Genomic DNA, 14,564 nt, shown 5'->3' on the forward strand with positions numbered 1-14,564 from the left:
TGTCAGAAATTAGATAGAAAATCTTTTGAACAATTTTTTTTTTATATATAACAGAATAAGATAGTGATGTTATTAATTAACAAAATGCTATAATTTCACACGTAAGTTAAAATGTAATAAGATAATTAACCATTTAAGAATGTTAATTATTCCATAATATTAATATACTGTTATTATACATACCTATTATAGCTAAGATAGTTAAATATACGTCAGATTGTTGCACCTTCGCATTACTTGGAGATACTTTGACTCGGCAAAGATTTTTGGCATCACATTCTTGGCGTTCCGACATCACGTCCAATAAATTTATTACATTTTTAATACCTCATTTACACGCGGATGAAGTTGTAAAAGTGGTATATAGAAGGGTTCACGCAATATATATTATACATATTATGAAGAAAACTAAGTCTGCTGTTGTCATCGGTGAGCGGGTGATGGTGGTAAGGACATGTGAGAATGAAAACTAGTGGGTGCGTGCCTACCATGGCAAGTGTTTTTGACAACATTTGGACGCCAGTCAACGATTTTACTCTTATTAAACTTCATATGAATTTTCAAGTGATCTCATGAGTTGGTGTAAATTGTCTTAGTAACGTATAATATTTAAATTCATAATATTGTTGTTCTTGAAATGTATACCGATTTTGAAAAATTGTTTCGAACCTATGTGCTAATTATTATGTCTTGACTTGTACAGAGCTTGGTTCAACTAGTCATGAGATAATTTGTTTCAACTTACTGATTATTCATAAGAAAACAGTGAATTAAATTAAATTATTTAAATTTTTTATTTCATTGAAAATTATGTTTAGTATATTATTAGAAAAGTTAACAAAAAGTTGTTTTAACTAAAAAAAAAAAGAATTTATTAGGAGATTATAGGTTAATTGAACAACGTTTGCAAAAAATTAAATTATATTCCGTGATGGATCAATAAGAAATAATTATTTATATCGATTACTTACTTCAGTAATAATTATATTTTTTAATGTGATCATACTATATAGTCAAATCTCAGTTATTATTTATTTTATTAATACGCTTCAGTTGTATGTTGTATCTATTACTTTATAAGAAGAATAAATAAATTTAATACACATTATACACATTTGTAATATTTTTATTCTATTATTTTATACGTAAAATTGATTTTATTGATATATAAAACAGCAACAATAAAATATACTAAATAAATTTTTAACAATAAAAATATAATATATAGCATTATTCTGTTCATTTGCCAGGGTATTTTAATAGTTTTAAGACAAAAATTGAAAATACCTATGAACAATAAATGAGAAAAATTGTGATATAAAAATAAATCTTAAGATGTTGAACATTTTTTATTCTTGTTTGAACTTACTTTTTTGTATTAAAATTATTATTAATAGTTTATATCAATATATCAATGTATAAATATATATATGTAGATAGATATGCATACTGTTTAAAGTGAGATTTACATTATACGAGACATTATTAACCAATATGGTTAAAACATTTCAAATCATTAAATTATTCCTAGTAAAATTAGAATTTTTTTAAAGTAACTGTAATTATTATTTTAATAATTAAATATAACAAGTTTAAGTGCAGTAAGTTTTCAAACAGTTATAAATAGTATACAAATTGTATAAAGTAATTACTTTACATTAACGATGATGATTAGTGTCGGTTTTTTTCTGGATATGTGTTTTGTCAATATTTTCTCTTCTGAACGTTGATCGTAATTCGTAATATATCTCACTCCGTTCTTCACATAGATTGGTTGAGAAAAAAATATTTAGAGGGGTGTTGAATGCACTGTGTGTATACAGTAAAGGTACACACCGTTAAATGATTAAATCAAACATACAACTATATCGATTTATTTTCTATAGTCTGTACTAAAAATCAATCATAATTAATTAATACAGCCAATTACTAAAATACAGTACAAATTTAATGTACCTAATGTAAAGAAAAATAAAAGATAAAAACCTTTATCGATTTGGACTAATCAAAATTTTAATCAGTAATGACGTTTTTTCTGAAACATTGACAAAATAACTTCTATATAGGTATTGTCATTTGTTTATGTACTAATAATTAGGCAGGAAAATTTAGTTTTCACTCGAGTTATAAATACGATAATCCAAAACGTGGTTCAAAGAATCTAAATATAGATTTTTATTTGGCATATGTTTCTATACCCTAACAGTTTTGTCGCCTTATTATATTTTCGTTTGTTTGGACTTGGTAGTAGTCACTAGTCACTAGCCGGTGTGTAAATGATCGTCTCCTACTTCAGCGTATAAAATATAATTTGAAAAAACACATAATTTCAGTGTCTATCCACCATTAGTCAAATTTATTTTAAATAAGTATTATAAATACTATAATATAGTAATAGATATTATAATTATTTTATTTGACTATTTATGTGGAAATAATTTGAATTAGAATATTTTTTCAATAAATTTCGATTCGTAGAATCCTTGATCCAATCATTTTTATGCTCTAAAATCGCCGTGTTTGTCTATTCAACTTACTCCATATCAGTTATATCACGCCATTAAACACTTGTCATACTAAAAACAAATACAATAAACATTAGAAACTTAGTACAATATACTTGGGATAGTCGCATACAGAAGGTTGTTACATATTACTTTTAATTGTTGTATTTTAATTAAATTTCGAACGTTGACGAACAGTAATCGACAATAATTACGTAGAAAGTCTTATTTTTTTATTCGTAACTGATGAGTCGTGAGTTATTAATTTCAATAAAATAATTTTAATTTTAATAGTATTTTTGGCCATTTTAATTTAATAATTATATATTTATACAATAAAACCAAACATTCAATTTAAATTTATAAAACATATCATATTAGGTACATATTATATTATTATTTAAAAAAACTATAAATTATATCGTAAAACTACGATTTATTGTATGTTTTTTTTGTCATACCAGTTATGTTAAAGTTAGTATTACTAGGCAGTGTCTAGAAGACACTTAAAATAAAAATGTTTCAATGGAAAATACAATTTATTGTATTAACCCCTATGTTTTGTGTTGTAGTGATGTGATATAATATAACATAGACACAAAAGTATCAGTATGTTAAAATACTTCCGGAGCTTAAAATGTTAAATTCCATGTGCCTACATAATTCGCAAAATTTGTTTTTTCAATTGAATATATGTAGATATTATACCTGTATATTTTACATTATTTTAAACATATATTTCTTTTTATTATTGTAAAAGGACTTGCAACTAAATAAATGCTAATTTAACTATAAAACTAATTTATTTTTATTTTTTTTAGTAATATTATTGGCGTCTTTTAGCTGAAATATAAAATGGTGCTCTATTTTTATTTACTGGTTACTGCAAACATTTTATCATTATTATTTCGTCTTTTATTTTACTAAAGGAGAATTATGAATATAAACGATTATTTTACATGACTAATTAGTAATAATATAATTTGTATTAAATATAATTATTATATTAATAATTTTTTTAATGTATCTTATTTTAAATAGAGTTTGTTTACTTCAGAAAATGATTGAATTCAAAATATAAAAATTATTTTTTTTTGCATACATTAATAAATGTTATTATAAAAACGTTGGCGCAGGCTTGAATACCGTAGAGTAAAAAAAGAGCCTGTAGGCTATGGAACCCTCTTCCTAAAAAATCCATAATAATTGCATAATATTTTGAATTTTTTTTGGTATATTCTTTCATGTAAAGTTTATACATAATATTGGATGTATAATAGACCCTCTAAATGGACCCCTTAAATTTAAATTGTTTATAACATCTGTGTTGGTCTGTATTAAGTTCATAATTTAATTTAATTTTAATATATTAAAATTTAATTCGTCCCTAATAGAAAATATAGCATTTGTTATAGTATACATATAAATTATAAACATAATAAATAATTTACAAACTACCTACTCATATAATTCCACATGATAAGAATAATCATAATTATTAATGATAATTTTTTTAGTTAATTTTAAATTGTTTAATGGAATATGATTTGAGAAAAAATGGTAAAAAATTCGCTTCTAAAAAAACTTAATTTCAAATGTAATTTGTATAACATCAAATTATCACGTACAATACTGCAATACCAACAACCAAAAATAAAATAAATTTAAAAGTTATTATATTTTTTTATATGTTATGTGTTGTAATATATTGTTGTAAGGAACATTTATGACAATTATTTAACTCTTATATTAGGTTACAAGTTTTTTTTATCTTAATTCCAGTGTTGATATAGTGTACAACTATTAAAGGAGTGTCGTAATGGTAATATTTTTAAATTTGATTGTCCGTGCTAACTATAAATTAATAAGTTTATGATTTATAAGCCAGTCATAAAAAAACTTAAGTAAATAATACACAATTATTTATAAAATGAGTAAAAATAGACTTACCCGTCATTGCGAATTAAGTTATTTATTCATATGGCAGTAAAAACCGTAATTTGTTGACTCCTTTGATATTTGTACATGTATTTTATTATTATTTATTTTCATAGAATGTGCCTTTAAAATATGAACATAAATAAAATGTCATGTTCTCGTGCATGGCACGTTTAAAACTATTTTTGTGAATAACATAGTTTATAAATTAAAAGTAGAGGTTTATTAGATCTTTAGTTCCGTTTTTGTTCAAATAAGTGCAATACTGTAATAATTATTCTAATGATTGTCAATAATTAAATCTATAAAATACTTTATGAATAATAGAAAATTACTAAGTAAAATTGCTTATGTTTAAGTACATAAATATGTCTTTATTTTTCTTTTACAATTTTTACTTAAAAGTTCAGTATTCTGATGAACTTAATATCGAACGGATTTAAATAATATTACCCTAGATGATATAATATATGTTATTTTTACATAAAATTAGTTTGATATACAAATAACATAAACGTACTAACTTAAGTACCTATAATCCGTTAAGTAGTATTTTTTAAATTATATATACAGACACTTGTGTTACAAGTTAAGTTAGTCATTTTTATCTTTATTTTTCAATACAAAAATAAAAAAAATTTTGGAAAACAATTTAAAATAACCAATTTCTAAATCTAAGTTTTAGAAAAAATTTAATGGTGACAACTTTTATTTAAGTTATGTACAACTTTCTATATTATCAATATATTTTTGGAGTATAAATTAATTTAAAACTTATCATGTTGTTCTTGTGTTTAATTTGTATTAATTTTTCATTTTTATTTGACAGGTATTTTAGTTACATCTTATGTATATATAATTGTATTTTTTAGCAAAATTTATTTTGATTAATCTTCGATGCACGGCTACCAAAAAACTGATTTACCAAAGTCTCTAAAATAAAAACGTATAGATAATATCCATTAGATATTATATATTTTTATTTAGTTTACCTTATCTTATGTATACGAATAGGACAGATAAGTATGATCAAATATTGTTTGCTATTATAGTTCTAATATTATGATCGTGGGTAGGGTGCTAACCAATTTGTATATCTAAAGTATAATATGCGCGCTATCATATAATAAGATGTAATACGATCAATGCTTTTGTGCTGATTGAAAATGACGTGTCATAGTAAAGTTTTTACTTCCAAAGTTTGAATTCAATTTATTTCAAGTCTCTCGTAATATTCATAATATCATAATATTGGCGAGCCTCTATTTGAATCGTCGAGTTACTGTTATAATGTCGAGTTAATGTTGATGGGACGTGCACAATTTGGGCCGATATTGGAATAAAAGTTTCAGCCATTAGTTTTTTTTTTTTGTGACAGGTGAATTATAACTGCATAACATAATATGATTTAATATCATTATATTATTATGTACAATCTCCCAAATATACGGATCACATTAAACACATATTATTGTTGTCAAATTCGACTATAAAATAAGATTTTTACTAAAATCTATTACGGTGATAGTCGATAGGTGCTACATGGTTTTCTTTTCCTCTTAAAATGAATCAGTTTCTTATACTGATGGCTTTTTAAAAATGTGTTTCACTTTATATCTCAATTTAACATTTATTACTGTACAGTATTATACGTCGCAAACCAACATGTCACATGTGAGTATTTATAGGTTTGTAAAATCCAAGTACAAGCTTAGTTACATATAGTCGCGTTATGCACCGTCTGACGATTTTAATACATTTAAATAAACCTATTATAAAGTATTACAGTTTATAATATATCATCGTCATTATATATTCATATTGCTATAGACTTAAATAAAAAATATTCCAATATTTATTGATAGCTTAGATTAGTTGTATTAATGTATCATTAAATAATAATATTATAACAATCCGTTTTGAAAATAAAGGCAAAATATATAACTAAATATTTTATTAAAATATTATAGCAAACAAAACGAACATCTTCAATCTAACAAAAACGTGAGTTCTTAATAGTAAACTGTGTAAGTCAGTAAGTATTTATCATAATATAATGATCTTGATGTAATAAATAATAATAATGATAATAATACTTAATAAAGTAATAACAAAATACCTATCTCGACCCATCATCCTTTTCACGGTCGCACATTTAACGTTCTGTTGTCGGCGTTTATCACCACTATAGTTGGTTTCTCATACGCGCGGTTTCGCGTTCTAAACATGATGACAGTGTAGTGGTTTTTGTCTCCGCCGCTTTTGATAAGACAAAATAAAACCAAAAAGGGTTCTACCATTATCGCCATGACCTTCTACCGGTCCATCCCGAGGCTGTCCCTACAGACGTTTTGAGTTGGCGCAGAACAGTAGCGTTGTTATCAGCTATTATAATATTACATTACGATGTTATATTATAGGTACACTGCTGATGCTGCGCGTACAGAATAATAATACTACAATACTGCTCTTATATTGTTGTTATTATCGCTTTTTTATCTGTGAACCGGTGGCGGTCGGTTCGGTGACCTAGGTCCTAAAACGAATAAATAAAAATAAAATAATAAATAATGAAACCGAATAAAATAAACCGCCAAGCTGTCGCTGCCACAGCCGCCGCCGACAGGACTGATAACGTTGCGACGGCGACTGTAGCCGAGCCATACGACGGCGCCCGAACGCACGAGGGTAGCGCGTCTACAACAAGTCGCCGACTGCTCGTACTCGTGGGGGGCCGGGCCAGTCGTACGCCGGGTCGCGCCGTTAGTTTGCCGTCGTATTCGCCGCCCCCGTCAGTGCTCGATTTCGTATAAAATAATTTTGTCGTGTCCGTCGTGTGCGTATCGTGTCTAAAAAAATAAAGAATTCCAATATATATATATATATATATATATTATTTAATTGTTTTTTTAATACTCGCGGGATACACGTTGCAAAAAAAAAAAAAATGAGTTAGGATAAATTTTTTTGGTTTTTCTTTTTTTTTCTTATTACAAAGTTTTTTCTTATTTTGCGTAACCCTTGTATATTATTTTTATACTTTTAAATCGGTTTCTTAATTTACTATTATTATTATTTTTTTTTTATTTGTGGTGTCTGTGTCTGTCCGTCCTTCCGTCACTGTTTTTTTATTTAATTATTTTATTTACTGTCATCTAATTGTGTCGCTGACGAGTTGGGATTTTTATTTTATCCATTGGTTTGTGCATCACATTTAATTTTTATGTACATTAAAATATTATGATATCCCGTGGGCTGCGGGGTGCGTTACTCGTTCAAAGAAAATATTTTAAAAAACACAAAAATAACAACAGGTTATAAAGTAATTGTAATGCCGATTACTCATTTGAATATATACTTTTTTAATGTTGGTTTAATGCTAATGTTCGGTACAAGCACCCTGAAGCTCACTTTGTAGACTAATAATGCCTCTGATGTAGCGTTCTGTCCAAAAATAAAATATGTATTCAAAATTCGAGAAAAACGCCGGAAAATAATATTAAGTAAAAATACAATTTAAGTATAGTTATATAACATAATATAATATTATTAGTGCGATTTTTCAAGAATCTCAAGTGGAAAATTAAACCCATTTTATTATCCGGCGGTGTTCGAGAATATTATTTTTTAGCAATGTAATCCCAAGGGGTACAACAGAAATTTGTATATTTCCCTACCCTTTCTGAGCCTTTTTTACCCCTACAGTTTATCTCAGTGTAAAGCTAAGGTATTCATACACCAGAGATAACAAGGTTGAGGGTGCATGCGATAGTGGTTTCTGTAATATGAAAAAAAAAGGTAAATTATGGGGTTACCAGTGGTAATAGTGTACGTAAGTAGAGGGTGAAAGAGGTCAAAGGTCAGGAAACATGTTAACTGTGCCTTGAGGACTTCTACGTGCCCAACTCAACATTTTACCAATTCATTTTAATATTCATTTTTTTTTTATCTTCTGGATCATTACATTTTAATTAAAATCACATTGAAAAAATAAATAAAAACTGTCTATTGTCATGGCATTTAAAGTTTCGGCTATTGGGAATCGAAAGAATAAATATCCGTTTAAATTAATAAAAACACGGTCCCCCGTAGCTGATGTAGTCTTCATTTAATATTCATCACTCGTCCTACCCACCTCCCCGGAAACCATTGCGTTTACCCACTCCTAACTTTCAAATACTGATTAATTTTGCTTCAACAGTAAAAAGAAAAATGCCAATTTGCGTTCAGTTTAATATTATATTCTTTCTCTGGACAGTTTATTTTTTTTTGTCGACTTTGTTATGCCAGCAAAACCCTACAAATCCCTTGTGTTATGTGCCTTCGTCATTGTCGTCGTACGGTTTCTATAACACTTGTTGAGGCTTCCACCACTGTTTGTTCCACAAGCGAATTTAATATTTGCCAGAAACAATTGGATTGCTATTTGTTCCAATAATCATCTTCTCTTTTTATTTTTACTTTATTGAAAATGTCAAGAAAGAAATGATTGCCTCTTCAAACGAAGCGTATATAATGTGTACTCATAGCAGTATTTTATTTTATAAATTCAACATTATATTATTGTTACACCATAATATTACATTTTCATTTTATAATATCTTTTATTTAACTTTTTAATAAATAAACTATTTATTAAAAAATGTTATTGTATTTGAGAAAAAAATTTTAATTTGAAAATATTATTCTTAAAATATTGTTTACACCTTTCAGTTTTGTTTTAATACTTCGCGGATAACTTATATTCGTTAAGAATGTTATTTTTTTGATAACATTAAAATATTCTGATTTATTTTTACATATATTTATTTTTCTATAACATTCTTTGCATCCTTCTAATTTACAAAGTACTCATTTTAAACTGAAAATGTGGCCTACTTAAAACGGTTTTTGTTGAGTTGGTATAAAAAATGTAATTTCACTTATATTTTCAAGAATGTTTTTCAACCCCTCTTTGGTTAATTGTTTTGAGACAAAGTTTCGAACTTGTATTACACTCAAATACTTGTTTGACTATACTTGAGAGTAAAACCTATTTCAATAGTTCATCATGAGTGAACATTTTTAACCTTGAATACACATTTGAATTTTAAACAAGCTATATACAAACCCTAATTTATAACGTTTTTTAACTATTTTTTTTCTAAATGATTTGAGTAACCATATTCATCCAAAAATATTATTTACGACGTTTCTGGTACACGTTAACCAGAAGTGGACTTTAATGTACATTGCATATTTTATTGTTTTATAAATATCACACATGAAAATTACAAAATTTTAAAATCCATGAGCATTGTGACTGTGTTTACACTCACACGCGTGTATATCGCACACAGACACTTATACACACAATCGATTACTATTGTCTTTGTAACGAACAAAGTGCCGTATTTGTGATTAGGTATTACGTTGTCCCATAAGAAATTTTGTTTTTTTCACTTGACTATTCTCTCTTGGCCGTACCATTCATTTTGTTTGCTCAGTATTAATCACTAGGTTCAACCGGTCGGCACACCCAAGATAAAGAGAACCAAATCAAATAAACCGTCGAAACGCTGACAGTATTACAATATTCTATGTACTGACGACACTTGAACGTTAAATACAATACTATTATGGCATTAACATACGCGCGTACACAAGACTTATGTTTGGCCACCGACTATATCTCAACCGGGTTAACAGGTTAACTGATTCAAATGGGTGTACACAATTTTAGACGAAAAATGGGTGCCTACATAAATTTTTCGCTCGCTACAATTTTTACTGTGATACCGTATTCGCTATTGGTGTGATTATTATAAATGCTTTTATAAATAATGAATATCAACGGTGGACATATTATAGAGATACGGTGGGTGTAGTCGTTTACTTTATCACTCGAAAATGATTATTTACGCTCGTTTCTTAACCTTATATATTCCGTCATTATTCCTTGGGACCGTAAACATTTAAAGTTTATATAAGTAAAAAATAATAACAGCAATAAAGCGATTTTTGTGAAGGATAAAAACGGCCGTCCGCTTTATTAATGTTTGCGAAGCTATGAACATATATATTATAATACGCATATAATTTATACATAATATTATGTACAACTGTAATTTTATAATATATATACATATTATTGCTCAATAAAAGTATATTTCGAACGCGTCAAAATAATATTTATTATTGAAACATATAAGTCATTTGATAATCATATATTTATACTACTATTATATAATATATTGTATTTATGTATACTTATTTATAATATTATATGGAACGAAATTTCAATTTTACGAATAATAAAAAAAAAATGGTGACGAGACATTATTGAAACAGCCGTCGTAATATAACAGTTATATCATATTATGTTCATACGAGTATGCACGGCGTATACATGTAAATATTTCTATTTTTTTTATTCTGCGACCGCTAAATATTAACTATCTGACGATTATTGTATTTTTCAAAAAAAAAAAAAAATAAATATATAAATAATCAGCGTTTATTTTGTATGTCTATAACCATTATTATTTCGATCTAAACGTGAACGTTTTGTCTGCATGAGAATCTTATACAAGCCTCGGTCTGAGGATTTTGTCCTGTTGTCCTGAAATGTTATAGCATTTTTATGTTGATGCTTAGTTGGGGGCAATGTATTAAGGGTATTTTTTTTAGATTATTAGACATTTATGTTATTTCTGTTTTGGTGTTTTATAATATTTTACAGTAATAATAGAATTGACATTGATATGTATTTTTATACTATAATAATTTTATTCTAACTACCCATATTCGTTGAATCAATAAAATTTAGTTTTGGTATATTTTACTGTTTATTATGTATTTAAACCAGACGTATTACTTACCGTGACTCATCTGACGGCCTTTGAATCTCCTGGTGCGTTCTTCACTATCGATACGTGAACATACATGCATAGGTATATGGGATACGGATCACTCGCGGAAACTAAGAGTAGCGGATTTTGAACACAGTTTTTAGTTATTACTATATTCTTCGAACGCCAAGAGTGAAGGGTTGATAGTTGGACGGATAGCTTAGGGGCGGGTTCGACGACCTGACTTTTACGAAAATTTGCTTGCAGCCATCGACGTGTTTTCTATCTGTATACGTTTTTGTCGAACGTTGGCAAGGTGGGGTGCGCGTGCGAGTGTATAAGTATACAATACAGTGATGTTTGTTCGTCATCAATCATTAGTGCGGATAACTGGGCGGGGTGCTCACTGTCGCCGTTGTCGTAGTCAAATTACATTGACTCCTAATCTCTCTTTACCGCTACGCTGCAACCACCACTATACCCATTGCGACAGCCTACACCACTAATACTGCCACCACTGTATATATCGTTGCAGTGTACTTCCTATCTATAGTCTTCCAGGCACTTTCATTTGGCACGTCAATCATGCGCAAAACAAAAGTTCTTCGAACAAAGTTAACCCTCCCCGGCCGATCGACGTACCCTCATCTGCTCATCAAAAACCCGTCGAGTCCTTTGACTTGTGGTGTATATTATATTCAGGCGTACGTGTTTATTCAATTTCGATAATAACCGTCGACGGATATTATTCGGGCGTGTACGATAAGCCGGTTTTGATATGTTGCTCGTGCTTGCTGTGCGCGCGCCGCACACATGGCGTCAGTAATGTCGGTACTGATAACGGTACATAGTGATAGCAGTGGTAAACAGTTTATTAGTCATTTCGATACTGGTCGTAATATATTATATGGGAGATAAGAAAATCGTGCGGTTATCGTCTACTGCGTGTTTTTGTCTGCATCGTAAATAATATTAATTTTTTGTTGTTAAAATATGCACATGTGTTTGCTTTTAAAACCGACGGGAGTCAATAGTCGTACAATTATTATCATAAAACACTATAAACGAATATATCGTACAACATCCGTAGTCGGCTGGTGCCACCCTGTATCGACGTTTGCGGTATCGTTATGTTGTTTGTGTCCAAAGTTTTCGCACGGGATGCACGTAATGTTCGCTAAGGCTAAACAATACACACACACACACATACACACATGGTATAACAATAAATATTATCATAAATATTAATATGTATCTGTTTGTCGTGTTTTCTAAATTTCTAGTTAGGTATAATTTGTTCTAGTATCGATGACAATCCTATGGGGTTCACTACGTTAGATTTATGATGATTCAATGTACCTAATAAAAAAATAAAACAAAAGTTTTAATTGTACAAAGTATTGTATAATTTACACCACAAAGACGAACTGATTTTTCCATAAATTGATAATACGCTGACGTTGTATGTATAAGTTAATAATTCTTGAATTTCAAAAGGAAAAAATGTTCTCAAAGGTTCAGAAACTTTTTTATAATCAAGAATTTTAAAAGTTTTGTATACAAAATATACATAATATACTAAATGTGAAAATGCATTGAAATGTGTAACTACGTGTATTCCGTTTGGTGTTCATGAGTAAATGTAATTTTAATATTTATATATGTATATGACAATTGTAAATTGTGTAGGTAGGTTACCTACTTTGATATTAAAATAAGTGTTTATTCGTTTTCAATTAAAAACTGTTTGTTTCAACCGTGATTAAACCAGTATGAATTTTTATGGATTTCAGATAACGCTTTGAAAAGAATTCTATCTACTTGTAATTATAATTTCGTTAATCATTTATGTTATCGCGTTGGTCTCAATTTGCCATATTGATTTTTTAGCTATTCAAACATTATCTATAATATATATTAAAAATAAAATTGTTAAACATATAAAATTAATAACCATTTAAGTAAAATAGATGATACAATATTTTACTAAATAATAATTATAAAACAAAACTTGTCAAATTCACTCTCGTACCTATACAGAATATTAATTTTTGAATTAAAATTTTAAGCGTTATTTTAATTAATTATTATAACATGTATATTGACATGAAATATTTTTTTTAAAACTATTATTTATGAACTTATGTTTTATCTAATTAGAATATATTAAGGTCATTATAAGACAAAATGTATTAATATTTTAGTATTTTACGCTTTATTTATACGATGGTGCATGAAATAGAATGTAGCTCAGAACCGTACAATTTCGAATGTGATTATTTATCTATGTGTATCCTGTCCGGCTGTAAAAATAGAAATAAAATAAAAAATACTTTACCATTTAGATTTGCTCTAGTGTCAATATTATTATATTTCATTTCCGGTATCAGACGAAGCTATATTGTATAAGTAATTTATTTGAGTGATGAAAACGATGACGTGGTTATGTAATACGTACGTGTGTTTGTGTGTGGTAGGGTATGGGGAGATGTTCATAGTCGTGAGTTTGTACATGTACCCGGAAACGGGTAAGTGAAAAACGTAAAGAAATTAGCGCGCTAAAATTCCACACGTCCGTGAATGGCGCACGGCGGAGAGGATTATCACGCGTGCAACAGCACGTCGGGCCGCTCTCACCAATATACAATATAGTAAAATGATAATGCTCGCCACATTTATCGCTGCAACAAAGGTCGTCCCTAAAAGGTAACAACAATAATAATCGACGCCCACGTCTTATTGTAGAGTTTTCTACGTGCAATAGGAATAATCACAATTGTATTTTAAATATGTTTTCTATTTTAGTCGACTATTAATATTATTTAATTTTTTTGGTTCAAATTTTGATCACTTTTTATTAGAATATGTATTGAAAATGTACATCTAAAATTCACAATGTTGGTATTATGTATAGTTGGACTTCAATGGAAAATAATCAAAACATTTATAGCCACTACATATACATAGGTACGAAGTACTACAGAGTTGTGGTTTTTTTAATTATAATCAATCATTTTATCTATAAACATGCGTCGTCGTCGTACTTTGAATTTGTTTTCTGCGTACCACGCGAATTACGCTCACTGTTGAATACAAACGTTCGAGAAAAATAATGTACTGACAGAAAATAATATTATGCTTTATAGTTTGTACTTCATTTTATATTGTTTTCATATATTAGTTTTTATTTATGCGAAGATTTTGTTACGCTTTGTTGCTTTCATATTGACATTTTAAATATTACATACTATTTTGTGTTTATAACACTTTATTTCGGGGTTTTTTTTTTATA

At 28.2% G+C, this 14,564-nt stretch overlaps 1 protein-coding gene across 1 annotated transcript in view; it reads left to right on the forward strand.

Moving 5' to 3' along the window:
• The first annotated feature begins 7,409 nt into the window (after positions 1 to 7,409).
• Positions 7,410 to 14,564, forward strand: part of LOC113560339 (CUGBP Elav-like family member 1) — a 169,301-nt gene continuing 162,146 nt past the window's right edge. Inside the window, exon 1 of the mRNA XM_026966146.1 lies at positions 7,410 to 7,641. The gene's annotated coding sequence lies outside the window, so the exon portion shown is untranslated. The remainder of the gene's footprint in view (positions 7,642 to 14,564) is intronic.

Source organism: Rhopalosiphum maidis, chromosome 4, assembly GCF_003676215.2.
Source record: "Rhopalosiphum maidis isolate BTI-1 chromosome 4, ASM367621v3, whole genome shotgun sequence".
NCBI classification, from domain to species: Eukaryota; Metazoa; Arthropoda; class Insecta; order Hemiptera; family Aphididae; genus Rhopalosiphum; species Rhopalosiphum maidis.